This window comes from Bufo bufo, chromosome 4, assembly GCF_905171765.1.
Source record: "Bufo bufo chromosome 4, aBufBuf1.1, whole genome shotgun sequence".
Classification (NCBI taxonomy): domain Eukaryota; kingdom Metazoa; phylum Chordata; class Amphibia; order Anura; family Bufonidae; genus Bufo; species Bufo bufo.
This window is the reverse complement of record NC_053392.1, coordinates 455,661,740-455,684,099: the sequence shown is the minus strand read 5'-3', so window position 1 is coordinate 455,684,099 and position 22,360 is coordinate 455,661,740. Positions and strand designations below refer to the sequence as shown.

General features: G+C 45.4%; 1 protein-coding gene across 1 annotated transcript in view; it reads left to right on the top strand.

Moving 5' to 3' along the window:
* The first annotated feature begins 4,003 nt into the window (after positions 1 to 4,003).
* Positions 4,004 to 22,360, top strand: part of RNASET2 (ribonuclease T2) — a 243,246-nt gene continuing 224,889 nt past the window's right edge. The window contains exon 1 of the mRNA XM_040429441.1: positions 4,004 to 4,091. The gene's annotated coding sequence lies outside the window, so the exon portion shown is untranslated. The remainder of the gene's footprint in view (positions 4,092 to 22,360) is intronic.

The following is a 22,360-nucleotide window of genomic DNA, read 5'->3' as shown; positions in this document are numbered from 1 at the left end:
TGTGCTATTTGCATTTGGAATCTGTTGCTGTCAACTCTCAAGATGAGATCCAAAGAGCTGTCACTATCAGTGAAGCAAGCCATCATTAGGCTGAAAAAAAACAAAAAAACATCAGAGAGATAGCAAAAACATTAGGCGTGGCCAACACAACTGTTTGGAACATTCTTAAAAAGAAGGAACGCATCGGTGAGCTCAGCAACACCAAAAGACCTGGAAGACCACAGAAAACAACTGTGGTGGATGACCGAAGAATTGTTTCCCTGGTGAAGAAAACACCCTTCACAACAGTTGGCCAGATCAAGAACACTCTCCAGGAGGTAGATGTATGTGTGTCAAAGTCAACGATAAGCCACAAGATGTAAACCATTGGTGAGCCTCAAAAACAGGAAGGCCAGATTAGAGTTTGCCAAACATCTAAAAAAGCCTTCACAGTTTTGGAACAACATCCTATGGACAGATGAGACCAAGATCAACTTGTACCAGAGTGATGGGAAGAGAAGAGTATGGAGAAGGAAAGGAACTGCTCATGATCCTAAGCACACCACCTCATCAGTGAAGCATGGTGGTGGTAGTGTCATGGCGTTGGCATGTATGGCTGCCAATAGAACTGGTTCTCTTGTATTTATGGATGATGTGACTGCTGACAAAAGCAGCAGGATGAATTCTGAAGTGTTTCGGGCAATATTATCTGCTCATATTCAGCTAAATGCTTCAGAACTTATTGGACGGCGCTTCCCAGTGCAGATGGACAATGACCCAAAGCATACTGCTAAAGCAACCAAAGAGTTTTTAAGGGAAAGAAGTGGAATGTTATGCAGTGGCCAAGTCAATCACCTGACCTGAATCCGATTGAGCATGCATTTCACTTGCTGAAGACAAAACTGAAGGGAAAATGCCCCTAGAACAAGCAGGAACTGAAGACAGTTGCAGTAGAGGCCTGGCAGAGCATCACTAGGGATGAAACCCAGCGTCTGGTGATGTCTATGCGTTCCAGACTTCAGGCTGTAATTGACTGCAAAGGATTTGCAACCAAGTATTAAAAAGTAAAAGTTTGATTTATGATTATTATTATGTCCCATTACTTTTGGTTTCTTAACAAGTGGGAGGCACATATGCAAACAGTTGTAATTCCTACAACGTTCATCTGATTTGCATGTAAATACCCTCAAATTAAAGCTGACAGTCTGGAGTTAAAGCACATCTTGTTTGTTTCATTTCAAATCCATTGTGGTGGTGTATAGAGCCAAAAATTTTAGAATTGTGTCGATGTCCCAATATTTATGGACCTGACCGTATGTTTAAGGGTCCGTTTATAGGCAAAGTGTGGATAAATTATGGAAGAAAAAATATATATGTTGTCAGTAATATTTTTCCCAATATCTGGCCCTGACACACACACAGTGGCGCACCGACAAGGGTGGTCCAGCGGGTCTGGACCACCTCCCCTAGAACAACCAATGAATAATAATTTTTTTTTATTCCTCAGGACCGCCGATCACCACATGCGGCGCGGCCCTGGTTCTAGTTGCCAGCGGCGGCTGTGGGGGGCAGTAGGAGATGAGCGCTTCCTTTGTGGAAGCGCTCATCTCCATATTCATTTGTATCGCCATCCTCAGGACAGTGATACAGATGGCTGTGCAGGGGAGGGAGAGGCGTCTCCCTTCCCTGTTGTTTTGATAGGCTGTAGTCACTAATGCGCTGGGTGAGGGCCGCCAAGGGGGGCAGCAGGCCACGGGCAGGTGGCAGATGGGGGGAGGAACCACAGGCCTTGAGCAGGATCTGGGGAGGGAAGAGAGCGGAGGAGCTTCCTGGCTGTAGCCTGCTGTTTATTGTATAATGTGAAGCAGGCAGTGCAGCCAGGACAGACCCTCCCCTCTCCATATGATGTGTAGAGACAGGCCTCAACTATAGAATGTCAGCTGTACAGTGTTTGTTGGGAGTGGCCTATTATATGTAGGAGGGGCTTTTAATAATGGGCGGGGCTGAAAAATTAAACTCCTAGAGGGCTTTTAGAAATGGCCAGGCAAAAGAATCGGTGCAGCACGCTATGCGCGCCGCATTCTTAAATATGAAGGGGGCTTTGAAAAATGGGCGGGCAAAATAATTGCCACAGCGCGCTACACGTGCCACAAATTTTGCCTTTCGGACCCCCCCCCCCAAGACAAAATTCCTGGGTGCTCCCCTGCACACACACATGCGCTTGCAGCGCAGATGTAAAAAAATTTTGCAGACACCGTTTATAGGTAAAGTGTGGATAAATTATGGAAAATATATATTTGTTGTCAGTAATATGTTTTCCAATATCTGCCCCTGACACACAGAAGGTATTGCAGCACAGATGTCACAAGTCACTGCAGACACCCTCTATTGAAAAAGTATTGTAAAGTATCTAAAAAAAAAAATCGCTGCCTAAATTATATTGCTGCCAGCCTGCCACCACACTCAATAGTCCTTAAAAGGACTTTTGGGTCTTTGAAACGTTTTTCTATCGAATGCGATCACACTCCTGAAACTATCTGTCCCTTCCTAAGCACAGCTCTCCCTGACTCACAATGAGCCAAACCCGCGTCATCGGGTGCTATATAGCACCCGATGATGCGTTCTGGCCAGCCAATCACTGTAATGCCAGTAGCCAACATGGCTACTGGCATTAACATAGTAACATACTGGCATTACAGTGATTGGCTGGCCGGAACGCGCCATCGGGTGCTATATAGTTCGGCTCATTGTGAGTCAGGGAGAGTTGCGCTTAGGAAGGGACAGACAGTCATGGCAGTACTTACCTACACGTTTATGGGCTGCTTAGTAGCCGCAAAACATGCTGGAAGGAGACTCGAGCATGGCGCTCGAGCACATGCGGTACTCGGCCAAGTACCGCCATGTGCCGAGCATAGCGATGCTTGAGCAGCTCAACAGTACTATCTGCCTCTATTCATGTAAAACATTTAACGAACCGCACACAGTGCTCCAACCCCTCAGCACACCTTCTTCTCATTAGCAGTGTCTGTGATTCAGACCGTTGGTGTCCCGTGCCCGTGCTGTGAACCGCAAATTGCGGTCCACAATGCACGGGCACCTTCTGTGGGGCAGGCGCATGGGGATCGCAGACCCATTCACTTGAATGGATCCGCAATCCATCCGTTCCGCCAAAAGATAGAGCATGTTCTATCTTTTTTGCGGTACAGAGGCACAGAACGGAACCCCAGAAAGCACTCCGTAGTGCTTCCGTAGTGTTCCGTTCCGTGCTTCCGTTCCACATCTCCGGATTTGTGGTCCCACTGAAATGAATGGGTCAGCATCCGTGATGCGGAATGACAAGGGAGCGGTGCCCGTGTATTGCGGATCCGCAAATGCGGTCCGCAATACGGGAAGGGGACACCAATGGTCGTGTGAACGAGCTCTAAGGCCTCTTTCACACAAACGTTTTTTTTTTTTTCCGTAAAGGCTGTTTTTTGTGTTCCATATACAGTACGTACTCCGTATGTATTCCATTTCCGTATTTCCGTTCTGTTGAAAGATAGAACATGTCCTATTATTGCCCACAAATCACGTTCCGTAGCTCCATTCAAGTCAATGGGTCTGCAAAAAAAAAAAATGATATGCATTCGTATGTCTTCCGTATCCGTTCCATTTTTGTGGAACCTTTTATTAAAAATGTTATGCCCAGCCCAGTTTGTTCTATGTAATTACTGTATACTGTATATGCCATACTGAAAAACGGAAACAAAAAACGGAACTACGGATCCGTTAAAAACGGACCGCAAAACACTGAAAAAGCCATACGGTCAAGTGAAAGAGGCCTTAAATGTGAGGTAGGGATGTTTGGCACACTTCTGTAGCGTGTAGCAACTGTGATCGGCTGAGCTGACCTTGTGCTCACCTAGATCAATGACAATATGGATATTAAAGTGTTTAGCAGGGTCCTGAAGAGGTTAAAGTCAGCTGCAGTGTTGTGACCTTTGCCGCCACAAGGGGGCAGCAGAGTGTTTACTGTCCGGCAGAAGAGGAAGTCATTCTTTGAAGGGAAGTGACAGGTTCTGGCTTGTTACAATTGGATTTGTCCCCGAACGGCTTTGTCTTCTGTGCCACTGGTAAGCAAAAGGTTAACAGGCATGTCACTTTCCGAAGTATTAGTAGTCAGTGTGTGACGGTAATCATAATAGGAGCCTAGTTGTCGTACTGCTTTTAGGGAATGGCGCCAGCAGGCACTGTGCGTGTTGTGTTGGATAAGTACGTGTTCACACTTCAGGTTTCGCCTTTGTTTTGTTGCGGCTCTTGATGCATGGTGACACGGGTTATCCCAGAAAATCGCATCTGACACTGCTGGTGTACGGTGATCTGATGTAATCATGTAATGCTATAGTATGTACGGGTGACATGTCGTTTTCCTTCCCATGTGCATTACTTTACTTTTGTCAGTGTTAAACTAGCAAACAATCTCTTGCCAGGAGGTACACTATACAAACCTAGCATCTGGGAGCCTATTTATAGGAAGGTGGGGGAAGCACTTTACTTCCTCTTTTGAATAGACCTTCTAATTAGTGTTGAGCGAACTTCTGTTTTAAGTTCGGTGTCTAAAGTTCGGCTTCCGGTTAGCGGAGAATCCCGTTATGGATTCCGAATTCCGTTTTGGTCCGTGGTAGTGGAATCAATAATGGCCGATTATTGATTCCGCTACCACGGACCACAACGGAATTCGGAATCCATATCGGGATTCTCCGCTAACCGGAAGCCGAACTTTAGACGCCGAACTTAAAACAGAAGTTCGCTCAACACTACTTCTAATCACCAGTGAACATATGCGGGCTGCCATCTTTTTTCGCAAGTCCGGCGAGGCATAGGTCAGCCCTTACCTGTGCACGAGCCGGTCTGAAACAAATGCGCTCACCGGGAGCAGGCAGTTCCGAGAACAGCCGCCGGGAGCCTTCATCGGGCTGTTCTCGGAACTGCCTGCTCCCGCTGACCGCATTTGTTTCAGACTGGCTCGCGGCACAGGTAAGGGCTTTCCTGTGCATCGCCGGACTTGCGAGAAAAGATGGCAGCCCGCGGGCGAACAATGCAAACTGGCCATCACTGCTAATCAGACCCCATCTGTAACTATTTACATATCTGCCTGAGACATTAGGGTACAGCTACATGGTGACATTTCATATAATGTATTTCAATGGTGTCGCAACGTGACCTGCTGTGACTGCAACCCAACATTTACATCAAATCCATCCAGTCACAGCATGTTGCATTGCGACACCATTGAAATACATTATATGAAATGTCACTATGTCGCCATACCCTTTTGTGTCGTGCAACTTGCTGTCGCCATGTACCTGTACCCTAACTGCATATGCCAAGTTTTGCAAATATCTGACATTTTTTATCTGCGTGTAGATCTTTTGGAAAAAGAATTCATTCAGTGTAGGGCATCATGCACACTATATTTTTTTCTGCATCTGATTCGCATTTTTTCGCGGCTCGGATGTGGACCTATTAATTTCAATGGGTATTCCGAAAATGCTGTCTGCATCCGTATATTATCATGTCTGTCCCACCAATATTTTTTTATATGCCCTATTCTTGTCTGTTTTTGTGGACAAGAATAGGCTTCTTGATAATCGGACCTGTGAAAACATGGCTGGTATCCGTATTTTGCAGATCTGTGGTTTGCGCACAGCAAAATCCATATGTTTGTGTCAATTAGTGTGAAAAGCCTAAGGCTACTTTCACACTTGCGGCAGGACGGATCCGACAGGCTGTTCACCCTGTCAGATCCGTCCTTCCGCTATTTCGCCATGCCGCTGGACCACCGCTCCGTTCCCATTAACTATAACAGGGACGGGGCAGAGCTCCGGCGCAGTTTGTGGTGAGAGGCCGCCGGACTAAAAAGTCGGACATGCAGGACTTTTAGTCCGGCGGCCTTTCGCCGTGCACTGCCGTGCTGCGCCGGAGCTCCGCCCCCGTCCCTATTATAGTCAATGGGGACGGAGCGGCGGTCCGGCAGCACGGCGAAATAGCGGAAGGATGGATCCGACAGGGTGAACAGCCTGTTGGATCCGTCCTGCCGCAAGTGTGAAAGTAGCCTAACCTGTACAACATTTCATGCATTTTAATCTAGGAGTCACGTTTGGCAGTGCTAAACAGTGAAACTTTAGCTGTATGCACAGTCCTGCTCTATAACATGTAGGGCTGCAGCTAACGATTATTTGAATAATCGATTAGTTGTCGATAATTTCATCGATTAATGGGGGGAAAAAACACCAAAATGACAAAAAAAGGGGTTTATATGATTTTACTTGAAAAATTATGTTTAAAGGCCATATTAAAACAAATTGTGGATGGCACTGTTAGGCCCCTTTCACACGGGCGAGTATTCCGCGCGGATGCGATGCGTGAGTTGAACGCATTGCACCCGCACTGAATACCGACCCATTTATTTCTATGGGGATGTTCACATGCGCGGTGATTTTCACGCATCAGTTGTGCGTTGCGTGAAAATCGCAGCATGTTCTATATTCAGCGTTTTCCACGCAACGCAGGCCCCATAGAAGTGAATGGGGTTGCGTGAAAATCGCAAGCATCCGCAAGCAAGTGCGGATGCGGTGCGATTTTCACGCACGGTTGCTAGGAGACGATCGGGATGGAGACCCGATCATTATTATTTTCCCTTTCACCTGATCTTTTACCATGGTGATGGATCATGTGATGACCGGAGTGACGTCACCACAGGTCCTTGACCTGTAATGAATGCTCACCACAGGTCCTGTTCAGTAAAGGAAACAGAAAGAGATGCCGGGCATCGCGATCAAGTGGACTAAGGTGAGTTAAATTATTTTTTATTTTTTTTAACCCCTCCAGCGCTATCCACAGGGGGATCTGTGGATGGCACTGTTATGGGGGGGATCTGTGGATGGCACTGTTATGTGGGGGATCTGTGGATGGCACTATTATGGAGGGGATCTGTGGATGGCATGGTTTGGAGGGGATTTGTGGATGGCACTGTTATGGGGAGGGGGATCTGTGCACTGTTATGGGGAGGGGGATCTGTGCACTGTTATGGGGAGGGGGATCTGTGGATGACACTGTTATGGGAAGGGGGATCTGTGGATGACACTGTTATGGGAAGGGGGATCTGTGGATGACACTGTTATGGGAAGGGGGATCTGTGGATCCCCCTTCCCATAACAGTGTCATCCATGGATCCCCCTCCCCCATAACAGTGTCATCCACGGATCCCCCTCCCCATAACAGTGTCATCCACGGATCCCCCTCCCCATAACAGTGTCATCCACGGATCCCCCTCCCCATAACAGTGTCATCCACGGATCCCCCTCCCCATAGCAGTGCCATCCACGGATCCCCCTCCCATAGCAGTGCCATCCACGGATCCCTCTCCCCATAACAGTGCCATCTAGGGATCGACCGATAATCGGTTTTACCAATATTATCGGCCGATATTCAGGATTTTGAACGTTAACAGTATCGGCATCTATTTTGCCGATATTCCGATAACGTATCGGGAACACGGATTGCGCTGCTGACAGAGCTCTCCGTGTTCCCTCAGCAGCACAGGGGAGAAGGAAGAAGTGTCTCCCTCCCCCCTGTGCCGCTGCCACCAATGAGAGGAGGGAGGGCAAGAGGAGGGGAGGGGCTGTGGCCACTGCGCCACCAATGATTAATACTAGGGTTGGGGGGGCGCACTACACCACCAATGAAGATAACTCTCTCATTAATTCATATACAGGAGTCGGGAGCTGGCTGCAGAATCACATAGCTGGCTCCCGACCTCTATGACAAGTAGCTGCGATCTCCGGTGGTTAACCCCTCAGGTGCCGCACCTGAGGGGTTAACTGCCGCGGATCACAGCTAACGCTCATAGAGGTGGGAAGCCGGCTATGTGATTCTGCAGCCAGCTTCCGCCTCCTGTATATGAATTAATGAGAGTTATCTTCATTGGTGGTGCAGTGGGCCCCCCACCCAAGCCCCCCAGTATTAATCATTGGTGGCACCAAAATATTAATTATAAATAAAAAAAAGAAAGATTTACAAAAAAAACTACACAATAACAATAAACATATTCATTTTCAGCAGATTTGTGTAGGAATTTATTTATTTTTTCAAAAATGAAAATTCACAGAACATCGGTATAAATTATCGGTATCGGCCCCAAAAAATCAATATCGGTCGATCCCTAGTGCCATCCACAGATCCCCCTCCCCATAACAGCCCTGGCCCCGCCGCTAACAGCAGTATTCCTTAACCGGCAGTAACTTTTACTTTAAATCACTGCATCTTTTTTTACCTTACAATGAAGCTCCAGTAACAGGCAGAGCGGGTGGCAGCGTAATGTCACTTACTCACGTGACGCGCCTGCTCAACCCACTTTATGAATGGAGCAGGCGGAGCATGCGCGTCACATGAGTAAGTGACGTTACGCCGCCGCCTGCTTTGCCTGTTACTGGAGCTTTATTGTAAGGTAATAAAGATTCTGTGATTTAAAGTTCAAGGACCCGCAGGCATAGCGCCTGACCGCCCGCATAGCCACGAATCGGCCGATTATTCGATAAGGGGATTCGTTGACAACGAATGTCGTTGTCGAATATTATCGATAACGTTGATTAATCGTTGCAGCCCTAATAACATGCCATCTGTAGACAGGGGCGCAGCTAAAGGCTCATGGGTCCTGGTGCAAGAGTTCATCTTGGGCCCCCCTACCCTCAGTGCTACATGGCAAGGGTGCACCTAACCTTTCTGCTGCCTGAGGCGGGAATCGAAGCGCCCCCACCCATGCCAAATTCTCAACCTAACCCCTCCCCGGAAAACATTACATACAGCCATAAAAAAAACATACAGGAGAATACAGCCCCACACAATTCATACATCCAGTGATGTCTCCTCTGATGTAGATATTCTCTTTCCTCATCTTCTCCTTTCAGACTAGACCGCCATGATGGTCTCTTTTAATCTCTTGTCTCTGCAGACATCTTAGTTTCCTACTTTTCCATCATCCAACCACCATCTGAACACCCCATCTTGCCACTGTGCCTGTTATGCTCCCCAGTACTATAGTGCCCCCTTCAATAATTATTGGCAAACAATGCCCTAAAAAATAGCTGTGCCCAGCAAATAGTGCCCTTGACACTGATAGTGTTGTAAACATGTCCTCCATTAATATGTACCAAAAATACCCTTACATTGTGTGCCGGTACAAAAATGTGTGATAGTACCAATATAATGTGTGATAGTACCAAAAAACGCCCCCTTCCGTGTGCCGAAACAAAAAATAACCCTCTTAGTGCCCCCAGTAGAGCTAATGTCCCATAGTGCTCTCTATAATGTGGGCAAGTATAAAATGTCCCTACTTAGTGCTGCTATTAAAAACAATGCCTTCATACTGCTCCTTAACGCCTCCCCACCCCCATAGTGGCCCAACAGCATGGTGCCAAATAAGAAAATAATAAACTTGCCTCAATGCAGCAGTTAGGGCTCTTCCGGCCTGTTTCCTGAGCTGTATGCTGCCTGGCTTAGGCAGCTTGATGTTTATTATGTCATCACGCCACCTATGTCAGCCCCTGATAGGCTTTAGGCCTAGTACCTGTAGCCTATCAGAGGGAAAGGCTGGACAGGGAGGCATCGCTCCCATGCCCTGCCACAACATCTAACTCCTAGGACAGCGATACATAATTGGCAGTACTCCACTGGCAAGAGGAGCCCGGTTGCAATTGCAACCTCTGTATAGTTATGCCACTGCCTATAGATTACACTGTATTTTCATGGAGACAGGTTCCCTTTAAACAGGACCTTTCACTAGAATAAAAAATCTAAACTAACTATACAGACATGTAGAGCGGCGCCCAGGGATCTCCCTGCACTTACTATTATCCCTGGGCGCCGCTCCGTTCGCCCGGTATAGCCTCCGGTATCTTCACATGTTAGGCTCCACCCAGGGGAACCTGCCGGGGTCTCCTTCTCCCAGGCTGTAGCGCTGGCCAATCGCAGCGCTCAGCTCATAGCCTGAGAGTTTTTTTTTTTCTCTCAGGCTATGAGCTGAGCGCTGCGATTGGCCAGCACTCCAGCATGGGAGAAGGAGACGCCGGCAGGTTCTCCTGGGTGGAGCCTAACTATGAAGATATCGGAGGCTGTAACCGGAGAACGGAGCGGCGCCCGGGGATAACAGTAAGTGCAGGGGGATCCCTGGGCGCCGCTCTACGCGTCTGTATGGTTAGTTTAGATTTTTTATTCTCGTGAAAGGTCCTCTATAAATGGGTTGCAGAGAATTAGAAAAATATGGCTGCTTTCCTGCAAACACAGCACCACACCTTGTCCACAAGACGTGTGTTGTATTGCATCTTGAACCCAATAAGGCCCCTTTCACACGGGCGTTGCGGATTGGGTCCGGATGCGTTCAGGGAAAATGGTGCGATTTTGACACTAAAACAAGTCAGTTTTCACTGCAATTGCGTTCCATGTTTGCGTTTTTTCCGCGCGGTTGCAAAACATTGTAATGCGTTTTGCACGCGCGTGAGAAAAATCGGCATGTTTGGTACCCAGACCCGAACCCGGACTTCTTCACAGAAGTTCGGGTTTGGGTTAGGTGTTGTGTAGATTTTATTATTTTCCCTTATAACATGGTTAAAAGGAAAAATAACAGCATTCTTAATACAGAATGCATAGTACAATAGGGGCTGGAGGGGTTAAAAAAAATAAAAAATAATTTAACTCACCTTAATCCACTTGATCGCGCAGCCCGGCTTCTCTTTTGTCTTCTTCTTTGAGGAATAGGACCTTTGATGACGTCACTGCGCTCATCACATGGTCCATCACGTGATCTTTTACCATGGTGATGGATCATGTGACGACCATGTGATGAGCTCAGTGACGTCATCAAAGGTCCTTTTCCTGTGCACAGCAAAGAAGAAGACAGAAGAGAAGCCAGGCTGCGCGATCAAGTGGATTAAGGTGAGTTATATTATTTATTTATTTTTATCCCCTCCAGACCTATTGTACTATGCATTCTGTATTAAGAATGCTATTATTTTCCCTTATAACCATGTTACAAGGGAAAATAATAATGATCGGGTCCCCATCCCGATCGTCTCCTAGCAACTGTGCGTGAAAATCGAACCGCATCCGCACTTGCTTTCGGATGCTTGCGATTTTCACGCAGCCCTATTCACTTCTGTGGGGCCTGCATTGCATGAAAAACGCTGAATATAGAACATGCTGCAATTTCTACGCAACGCACAAGTGATGCGTGAAAATCACCGCTCGTGTTCACAGCCCCATAGAAATGAATGGGTCCGGATTCAGTGCGGGTGCAATGCGTTCACGTCACGCATTGCACCTGCGCGAAAAACTCGCTCGTGTGAAAGGGGCCTAATGCAGATTGCGGACATTACAGCATTTAGATGCCGTGTTCAAGAGTGATCACAGCATCAAAAGAGTAAAAACCCGGAAACGTGTGATTCTGGGTTAAGACTGGCATCCCGTGGTGCGACCAGGGATGCTAGTCATTATTACTAATAGGCTAAGTCGAAAAACAACTGTACTATTAAAATACAAAAATATTTTTTCCAATGTGGTGAATTTGCCATTTTTTCATCCCTTCACTTACCCCCAAAAACAGAATAAAATGTGATCAAAAAGACACACACTCCAAAATAAAAACTACAGATTGTTCAGCAAAAAATTAGCCCTCACAAGCTTAGTAGACATAACTATCAAAAATTTATGGTGGTCAAAATATGGAGATGTAAAAAATATATATATTTTTTCCCCAAAGTTTTAATTTATTTTTTTCAGTATTTAAATGGGTTCTCAGGGGTTTTAATATTGATGACCTATCCCCAAGAGAGGTCATCAATATCAGATCGGCGGGGGACTGACACCCGGCACCTTGATGGCCGAAAGTACAGCAGGAAGGACAGATGCCAGTCCCTGATGCTGCTAATGAACTGATCGATGTAGGTGTGACAGCAGACATTATTACATGGTCCGGACCAGTAGAGGATTATAAGAGGGGTGTTTGGGTTGGCAGCCCAGGCCCATCCCTGCCCAAAATGCCCCTTATTGGTTTGCAGTCACACAGTGTAAAGCGGAGCACTGCCGTGAGCCGCAGTGCCAATCTAACAACCTACAGCGAGGATTACAGTGATAACGTCCGGACGCTTGAGACAGGACATTCTGTGCGGGACTTAAAGTCAGCACCGCCTCCTTGATGGCCGAAAGTACAGGAGCATTGTGGCAAGAGGAGAAGAATGAGGAGGCGGGTGGCGGTGTTAAGGGTGAGGACATTGCTCAGAGCACTGCACGGAACGCTCACTGGGCTACTTCTGCTGTCACAATGCTGGTTCAAGCCTGCCGATCATCAGTGCTGCCTGCAGGCTGTATAAAGGGCAGTGTGGGGCTGGGAGATAACCCTGTGGCGGGAAGAGACAATTTGAATGGCATTCAGCCATAGGGCTCATGCACATAAACGTATTTTCTTTCCGCTTCCGTTCATTTTTTTTGCGGATCGTATGCGAAACCATTAACTTCAATGGGGCTGTAGAAAATACAGAAGTTACTCCGTGTGCATTCCTTTTCCGTTTGTCTGCATGGCCGTTCTGCAAAAAAGTAGCGCATGTCCTATTATTGTCCGCAAATTACGGTCCGAGGCGCCATTCAAGTCAATGGGTCCGCAAAAAATACGGAACGCACATGGAACACATCCGTATTTTGCGGATCCATACTTTAGAAATGCTATGCCCAGCCCATATTGCTCATGTGTTTGGTGATTAATAAGTTACTGTTTCTGTATACGATCCGCAAAAAACTGATTAAATACGGAAACCATACGGATACGTTTTGTGCAAAAACGGAACGGAAGAGGACTTAAATCAGAGGAATGAAAACCTCAGATACTGAATAACAGATCCGTGAAAAACGGAAAGCAAAACAACAACGGTCGTGTGCATGAGCCCATATGTGTTTTTCTGCAGTTATATAACCACTGAATTTAGTGCCCTGTCAAGAAATAGCATGGCCAAAGGGAGAAAAGGCTCTTCTGGTCTCCTTTCCTGTTGGCCCTGTAGTTCCTTGGGAGACATGTATGTGGCAATGCAAAATGGCCATGAAATTCACTGTTAATGTACAAACCGGATTCCAAAAAAGTTGGGACACTAAACAAATTGTGAATAAAAACTGAATGCAATGATGTGGAGATGGCAAATGTCAATATTTTATTTGTAATAGAACGTAGATGACAGATCAAACGTTTAATCCGAGTAAATGTATCATTTTAAAGGAAAAATACGTTGATTCCAATTTTCACGGTGTCAACAAATCCCAAAAAAGTTGGGACAAGTAGCAATAAGAGGCTGGAAAAAGTAAATTTGAGCATAACGAAGAGCTGGAAGACCAATTAACACTAATTAGGTCAATTGGCAACATGATTGGGTATAAAAAGAGCTTCTCAGAGTGGCAGTGTCTCTCAGAAGCCAAGATGGGTAGAGGATCACCAATTCCCACAATGTTGCGCAGAAAGATAGTGGAGCAATATCAGAAAGGTGTTACCCAACGAAAAATTGCAAAGACTTTGCATCTATCATCATCAACTGTGCATAACATCATCAGAAGATTCAGAGAATCTGGAACAATCTCTGTGCGTAAGGGTCAAGGCCGTAAAACCATACTGGATGCCCGTGATCTCCGGGCCCTTAAACGACACTGCACCACAAACAGGAATGCTACTGTAAAGGAAATCACAGAATGGGCTCAGGAATACTTCCAGAAACCATTGTCAGTGAACACAATCCACCGTGCCATCCGCCGTTGCCAGCTGAAACTCTACAGTGCAAAGAAGAAGCCATTTCTAAACAATATCCACAAGCTCAGGCGTTTTCTCTGGGCCAGGGATCATTTAAAATGGAGTGTGGCAAAATGGAAGACTGTTCTGTGGTCAGACGAGTCACGATTCGAAGTTCTTTTTGGAAATCTGGGACGCCATGTCATCCGGACCAAAGAGGACAAGAACAACCCAAGTTGTTATCAACGCTCAGTTCAGAAGCCTGCATCTCTGATGGTATGGGGTTGCATGAGTGCGTGTGGCATGGGCAGCTTGCATGTCTGGAAAGGCACCATCAATGCAGAAAAATATATTCAGGTTCTAGAACAACATATGCTCCCATCCAGACGTCATCTCTTTCAGGGAAGACCCTGCATTTTTCAACAAGATAATGCCAGACCACATTCTGCATCAATCACAACATCATGGCTGCGTAGAAGAAGGATTCGGGTACTGAAATGGCCAGTCTGCAGTCCAGATCTTTCACCTATAGAGAACATTTGGAGCATCATAAAGAGGAAGGTGCAACAAAGAAGGCCCAAGACGATTGAACAGTTAGAGGCCTGTATTAGACAAGAATGGGAGAGCATTCCTATTTCTAAACTTGAGAAACTGGTCTCCTCGGTCCCCAGACGTCTGTTGAGTGTTGTAAGAAGAAGGGGAGATGTCACACAGTGGTGAAAATGGCCTTGTCCCAACTTTTTGGGGATTTGTTGACACCATGAAATTCTGATTCAACATATTTTTCCCTTAAAATGGTACATTTTCTCAGTTTAAACTTTTGTTCCGTGATTTATGTTCTATTCTGAATAAAATATTAGAAGTTGGCACCTCCACATCATTGCATTCAGTTTTTATTCAAGATTTGCATAGTGTCCCAACTTTTTTGGAATCCGGTTTGTAGTTGCAGAAAAATGGTGGATTGGCGTGCAAATTGACTCCAAATGTTAATGACACCGCCGCACTCGTATATGAAGCTGCTGCAGAATAAAAAAATGTATTATACATGTATCCCCCCGTCTAATCATCCTTCCAATGGTAACCCTTAATTAGCATGATTATTCACTAGGGATGTCCCGATACCGGACATTTGCACGAGTACTTGTACTCGTGCAAATGTCGCCAATACCTCATGGCTGTGCAACGGGTCCCGTGTCCCAGATCAGCGGTGGAGGCTGCGGCGGCAGGTCCCATGTTGTCTTCCAGGCGGCGGCACTGCTCCCAGCCGATCAGCGTGGGGACGGCAGCGTGTCCCAGCTGATCGGGACTGTGCGGCGGCTCCCAAGTCCCATACGGTTGCCTAGCACTGGGAGGAAGTTAAAGCCACTTCCTCCCAGTACTCTGGTACATCTGCATGGGAAGGATTACAGCAGGCCAGGTGGGTATGGTGCATGAAATGGAGGAGAAATTCAGTTAATTTCTCTCCATTTCATGTTAATACAGACAAACAGTAAATAATAAAATAAAGTGTGGGGGGGGGGGGGAATGAGCATATAATAGTGATCCCCAAACAGCCAAAGGCTGTCCGGGCATGCTGGGAGTTGTAGTTTTGCAACAGCTGGAGACACGCTGGTTGGGAAACACTGTTATATGCCCATTTATTAATTTATTAACCCTTGTACAAAGGAAAAGTAAAGCAGTTGTCCATACACACCAAATTGGTATCAATAAAAGTTACAAATCACCCCACAAAAAATGAACCCTCGCACAGCTATAAAAAAAAATGCAGTATGCTGTTTTTGTTTTTTTCTCGTCGGGCCCAAGCTTGAGGAAGAGCCCAAGGCCTTTGGGCCACGTAATAAATCCCTGGTCCTGTCACATAGTTTCCGCAAGCTAGGCAATTCTAAAAAGGAAGGGTACTGTTCTGAACTAGTGGAGGAACCCCAAGGGTCCACTCTGACGCCTGTGACAGACAGCTCAGTAAACGCTGGGGAGCGGATATCAATTTCCTGCTCTTTAAAATAACTGTGGTGTTCTGAACGATGCCAACACAAGGGGGCAGCAGAGTGTTTACTGTCCGGCAGAAGAGGAAGTCATTCTTTTAAGGGAAGTGCTGCTCTGATCTGACAGGTTCTGGCTTGTTACAATTGGATTTGACACCGAACGTTTTTGTCTTCTGCGCCAATGGTAGCAATAGGTAAATGGGTATGTCACTTTACGCGTATTAACCCCTTCGGTACTTAGCAACTTTTCACCTTAAATCCCAGGCCGATTTTTGCAAATCTGACGTGTCACTCAGAGATTGTACTTCATGCCATAAATTTGAGTCAATATATTTCACCTTTATTTCTGAAAAAATCCCAAATTTACCAAAGATTTAGAATAAGTCGCTATTTTCAAAATTAAAATTTTTCTGCTTTTAACCTCTTCAGGACATAGGGCGTATAGGTACGCCCTTATGTCCTGGTACTTAAGGACACAGGGCGTACCTGTACGCCCTGTTTATTTTCGATCACCGCCGCGTGGCGGGTGGTGATCGGAACCCCGTGCCTGCTCAAATCATTGAGCAGGCACTTGGGGCAAATGCGCCGGGGGGGTCCTGTGACCCCCCCCCCGCCATGTATGCCATCGCAGAAAACCGCAGGTCAATTCAGAGCTGCGGTTTTCTGCGTTTCCGGGTTATTCGGGTCTCTGAAGACCCGATTACCCGGAACAGGATGGTGATGGTGGTGTGATTTTACCCCACCAATCACCATCCTGCGATCCTGAGTGGTGATGGTGACATCCGGGCTCCTTTTTGGCCAGGCCCGGTGGCTGGACGCCGGTCAGTGCAGCCGAAATGAGGACTTTTTGGGGCCTCGTGCTGCATATGGGCCTGGTCAAGAAACCCAGTGTCAGGCTGTACTGGATTGGGGACGTCCTACACCAGACCCCATTTTACAGTTCGGCTATGACACGCTCCCGGTTTGAGGCCATCCGGAAATGTCTGCATTATTCCGATAATGCAGCATGTCCCCCCCGAGGTGATCCTGCCCATGAGCGTCTGTATAAGATACGGCCGGTCATCGATCACTTAGAGGCCAAATTCATGGAGGCCTATGTAGCTGGAAGGGAGGTTGCGGTTGATGAGTCTCTCATTGCGTTCAAGGGGAGACTCATTTTCCGCCAGTATGTGCCCTCCAAGTGGGCGAGGTATGGCGTGAAGCTATACAAAACCTCAGGGTACACTTACAAATTTCGTGTGTACGAGGGGCGAGATTCCCGGATTGAACCCCCAGAATGTCCCCCCACTCTGGGTGTTACCGGGAAACGTGTGTCGGACCTTATGTACCCACTGCTGGATAAGGGTTATCCCCCTTTACGTGGATAACTTTTATACCAGTATCCCCTTGTTCCAGTCCCTTGCCGTCAGATCCACGTCCGCTTGTGGGACCGTGCGGAAAAATCAATGCGGCCTCCCTGCCCACCCCCTCCAGGTACCTATCCCCAGGGGTGAGACCCGTGCCCTTACCACTGGAAGCCTGTTGCTGGTCAGGTATAAGGACAAGAGGGATGTCCTTATGCAGTCCACAATTCATGGTAACGGCATCACCCCTGTCCCTGTACCGCGGCAACGGTCCTCAAGCCCGATTGTATCGTCGACTACAATCGGTATATGGGAGGAGTTTATCTCTCTGATCAAGTCCTCAAGCCATATAACGCCATGCGCAAAACCCGGGCATGGTACAAAAAAGTTGCAGTCTACTTGGTGCAGGTTGCCATGTACAACTCTTTTGTGCTGTCCCGGAGCGCTGGCAACACAGGGACATTCCTTCAGTTCTATGAGGCAGTCCTTAAGGCCCTGATCTTTTCGGACCGGGAAAGAGCAGGCCGGAGTACCTCGGGAACTGTAGGCGCCCGGATCGTCCCTGGCCAACACTTTTCAGGTGTGGTCCCCCATACTGGAAAGAAGGGACGAACTCAAAAAAAGTGCAGAGTGTGTCGCAGGAGGGGGATAGGGTAGGACACCACTACTCAGTGCGACACGTGCCCCGATCATCCGGGCCTCTGCATTGACGGTTGCTTCAGGGAGTATCACACTTCCATGGAGTACTAAATTTATATCCCAATTTAGCACTGACATCGGATAAAAAAAACTGGTTCTCAGACTTGAGACACCCAAAAAAACTAAAATAATTTATTAAAAGTAGACATATTAGGTATCGCCGCGTCGGTAATAATCTCCTCTATAAAAATACCCCATAACCTAACCCCACAGATTAACACCGTCCAGAAAAAAAAAAAAGGTGCAAAAATTTTTTTTTTTTGTCACCTTATATAATAAAAAGTTTAATAGCAAGCGATCAAAAAGTCATATAGACCCCAAAATAGTGCCAATAAAACCGTCCGCTCATCCCGCAAAAAATGAGCCCCCACATAAGATAATTGGATAAAAAAGTAAATAAAAAATGACTCTTAGACTTTAGAGATACAAAAAAATTTTTTTGTATCAAAAAGGATAATATAGTCTAAAACCTAAATAAATGTAAAAAAAAGTAGACTTATTAGGTATCGCTGCGTCCGTAAGAATCTCCTCTATAGAAATATCCCATGACCTAACCCCCCAGATTAACACGGTCCAAAAAAAAAAAAAAACTGTGCCAAAACCGCTATTTTTGGCACTTTTCCATTTCAATCCGTTTTTTCCGGTAACAAAACAAGGGTTAACAACCAAACAAAAGTTAATATTTATTACCCTGATGCTGCAGTTTACCCAAATTCCACATTTGTGGTCGTAAACTGCTGTATCGGTAAAAAGGGAGGCCTCAAAAGGAAAGGACCGACATGGTTTCTGGAAGGCCGATTTTGATGGCCTTTTTTATTGACACCATGTCCCTTTTGAAGCCCCCCTGATGCCCCCCTAGAGTAAAAACTCCCTAATATTGACCCCATCTAAGAAACTACACCCCTCAAGGTATTCAAAACTGATTATACAAACTTTATTAACCCTTTAGGTGTCCCTTAACAGTTAATGGCAAATGGAGATGAAATTTCAGAATTTCAATTTTTTGTAACCTTGCCTCACAAAAATGTAATATAGAGCAACCAAAAATCATATGTACCCTAAAAATAGTCCAAAATGGGGTCACTTTTAGGGAGTTTCTACTCCAGGGGTGCATCAGGGAGGTTGAAACAGGACACGGTGTAAATAAACCAGTCCATAAAAATCAGCCCTCCAAAAACCAAACGCCGCACCTTTCCCTCTACGCCCCGCTGTGTGGCCGTACAGTAGTGTACGGCCACATATTGGGTGTTTCTGTAAACGGCAGAGTCAGGGCAATAAAGATACAGTCTTTTTTGGCTGTTAACCCTTGCTTTGTTAGTGGAAAAAAATTGGTTAAAATGGAAAATAAGGCCAAAAAATGAACTTTTCAAATTTCACCCCCATTTGCCAATAACCATTGAGCAACACCTAAAGGGTTAACAACGTATGTACCTTGAGGGGTGTAGTTTCTTAGATGGGGTCACTTTTAGGGAGTTTCTACTCTACGGGTGCATCAGGGGGGCTTCAAATGGGACATGGTGTAAATAAACCAGTCCAGCAAAATCTGCCTTCCAAAAACCAAACGGCGCACCTTTCACTCTATGCCCCGCTGTGTGGCCGTACAGTAGTTTACGGCCACATATTGGGTGTTTCTGTAAACGGCAGAGTGAGGGCAATAAAGATACAGTCTTATTTGGCTGTTAACCCTTGCTTTGTTAGTGGTAAAAATGGGTTAAAATGGAAAATTAGGCAAAAAAATAAAATTTTCGAATTTCATCCCCATTTGCCAATAACTCTTGTGCAACACCTAAAGGGTTAACAACGTATGTAAAATCAGTTTTGAATACCTTGAGGGGTGTAATTTCTTAGATGGGGTCATTTTGGGTGGTTTCTATTATGTAAGCCTCGCAAAGTGACTTCAGACCTGTAGTGGTCCTTAAAAATTGGGTTTCTGTAAATTTCTGAAAAATTTCAAGATTTGCTTCTAAACTTCTAAGCCTTGTAACATCCCCAAAAAATAAAATATCATTCCCAAAATAATTCAAACATGAAGTAGACATATGGGGAATGTAATGTCATCACAATTTTTGGGGGTATTACTATGTATTACAGAAGTAGAGAAACTGAAACTTTGAAATTTGCTAATTTTTCTAAATTTTTGGTAAATTAGGTATTTTTTTAAGCAAAAAAATATATTTTTTACTTCATTTTACCAGTGTCATAAAGTACAATATGTGACAAAAAAACAATCTCAGAATGGCCTGGATAAGTCAAGTGTTTTAAAGTTATCAGCACTTAAAGTGACAGTGGTCAGATTTGCAAAAAGTGGTTAAAACAGAAAGTGATACCTCATAAAATAATTATTACTTAGCATTCCCCATATATCTACTTTATGTCAGCATCATTTTGTAAGTGTCATTTTATTTTTTTAGGATGTTAGAAGGCTTAGAAGTTTAGAAGCAATTTTTCAAAATTTCAACAAAATTTCCCAAACCATTTTTTTTTAAGCATCAATACAGTTATAAAATGCTTTTGAGGGGCTTATGTAATGGAAACCACCCATAAATTACCTCATTTTAGAAACTACACCCCTCAAATTATTCAAAACTGATGTTACACACTTTGTTAACCCTTGAGGTGTTCCACAAGAATGAAAGGAAATGGAGGTGAAATTTCTAAATTTTGATTTTTTTTCTTCAGATTTACTATTTTCTTCCATTTTTGTTGTAGCATAGCAAGGGTTAAAATGAAAATAAACCTCATTATTTATTACCCTGATTCTGCAGTTTACAAACCCCACAAAAAATATGCTCAAAAATGGATGCATGAGCGCATGGCAGGGTTCAAAAGGGAGGAGCGCCATAGGGCTTTTAGAGGACATATTTAGCAGGATTGTCTTTTGAGAGCTAGGGTTCGCATATGAAGACACCTTGGGGTACCCCTACAGTAGAAACCCCAAAAAAGTGACCCCATTACGGAAACTTCAACCCTCAAGGAATATTGCAAGGTGTGTAGTGAGCACTTTGACTCATCAGGTATTTCACAGAATTAGGAAACACTTTGCTGTGAAAATGAAAAAAAAAAATCTTCAGACCCACATCCAGATTTTTGACTTTCACAAGGGGTAACAGGACCAAATGCACCCCACATTTTGTTACCCATTTCCCCCTGAATATGGCAACACTCCAAATGTGCTCAAAAACGGATGCATGAGCGCATGGCAGGGTTCAAAAGGGAAGGAGCGCCAAAGGGGTTTTGGAGGACAGATTTTGCAGAATTGGCTTTTGGGAGCTATGTCGCATATGAAGACACTCTGGGGTACCTCTACAGTGGAAACCCCCAAAAAGTGACCCCATTTAGGAAACGCCCCATATGTGCTTGTAGCCTGCTTTAATGGGCTTAATATGGATTTTGATGGCAGGCCTGAATTGGCAGACATGGATTTTGGGTGCCATGTCACATTTAAAAAATTCCTGAGGTCCCTAGAAATAAAAAACTTCAGGGAAGTGACCCTATTTTGGAAAGTGTACCCCCGTACGTACATTTTAAGGGGTGGAAGGGTACTTCTCAGCAAACAGGTGTCTCACAGAAGGCAGAAATACTTGTCAAAGGATTTAAAAGCACTTGGATGTGAAAATGAAAAATTACTAGCAGACCCCAATTTTTCACTTTCACAAGGGCTTAAAGGAGAAAATGCACCACACATTTTGATCCTCATTTTCTCCCCATTCAGGAAACATCCCATATGTGCTTGTAGCCTGCTGTATGGCACACAGCAGGAAAACAGCAAAATGTGGATTTTGCTGGCCTGAATTGGCAGACATGGATTTTGGGTGCCATGTCGCATTTAAAAAGTTCCTTAGGTCCCCAGAAATAAAGAAAATCACAAGAAGTGACCATATTTTGTAAAGTGCACCCCTGTACGAACATTTTAAGGGGTGAAAAGGTTGCTTGTGACACAAGGCAGAAACACTTGTGATTTAAAAGAACTTGGCTTTGAAAATGAAAAATTACTAGCAGACCCAATTTTTCACTTTCACAAGGGGTCTCCCCTACCTGTGATCTCCCTCTACCTCCATTTAATCAGCGCGTGCTACGGCCACTACAGTGCCGAGAGGCTCGTTGTTTGCTGCACGCCCGCCATCAGAGGCGTGGAGCGTTATAGTCAGTAATTAGATCGAAGTGTGTTTGGCGTGATTATTGCGCACCCACCATCGGGGTCGCAGTACATAGTGTTGGCCATACACTTGGATCAATGCTCCTAAAGAATTACCGACAGCAGTCGGAAGGGAAACGCGTCGAGCATTAGACTGCAGTATGGATTTGATACATGCATGTTTTTCATACTCCTATACACATAAGGAGTTCTTGTGGTAGGGTGCACTTAGGAACCAGCATATTATTGGTCTGAATAGTTCCAGTTCACCCTATCAGCCTATAAGTGTGGAGACAATTTTTTAATATAATGAAATAAAGTGTTTTTTAACGTACTTTAGTTAGGCAGTAAACTGTAAATCAGCCCAGCATCACATTCTGGGAGGAAAATACCTGCTTTTCTAGATAGAACCTCTCACTGTGTC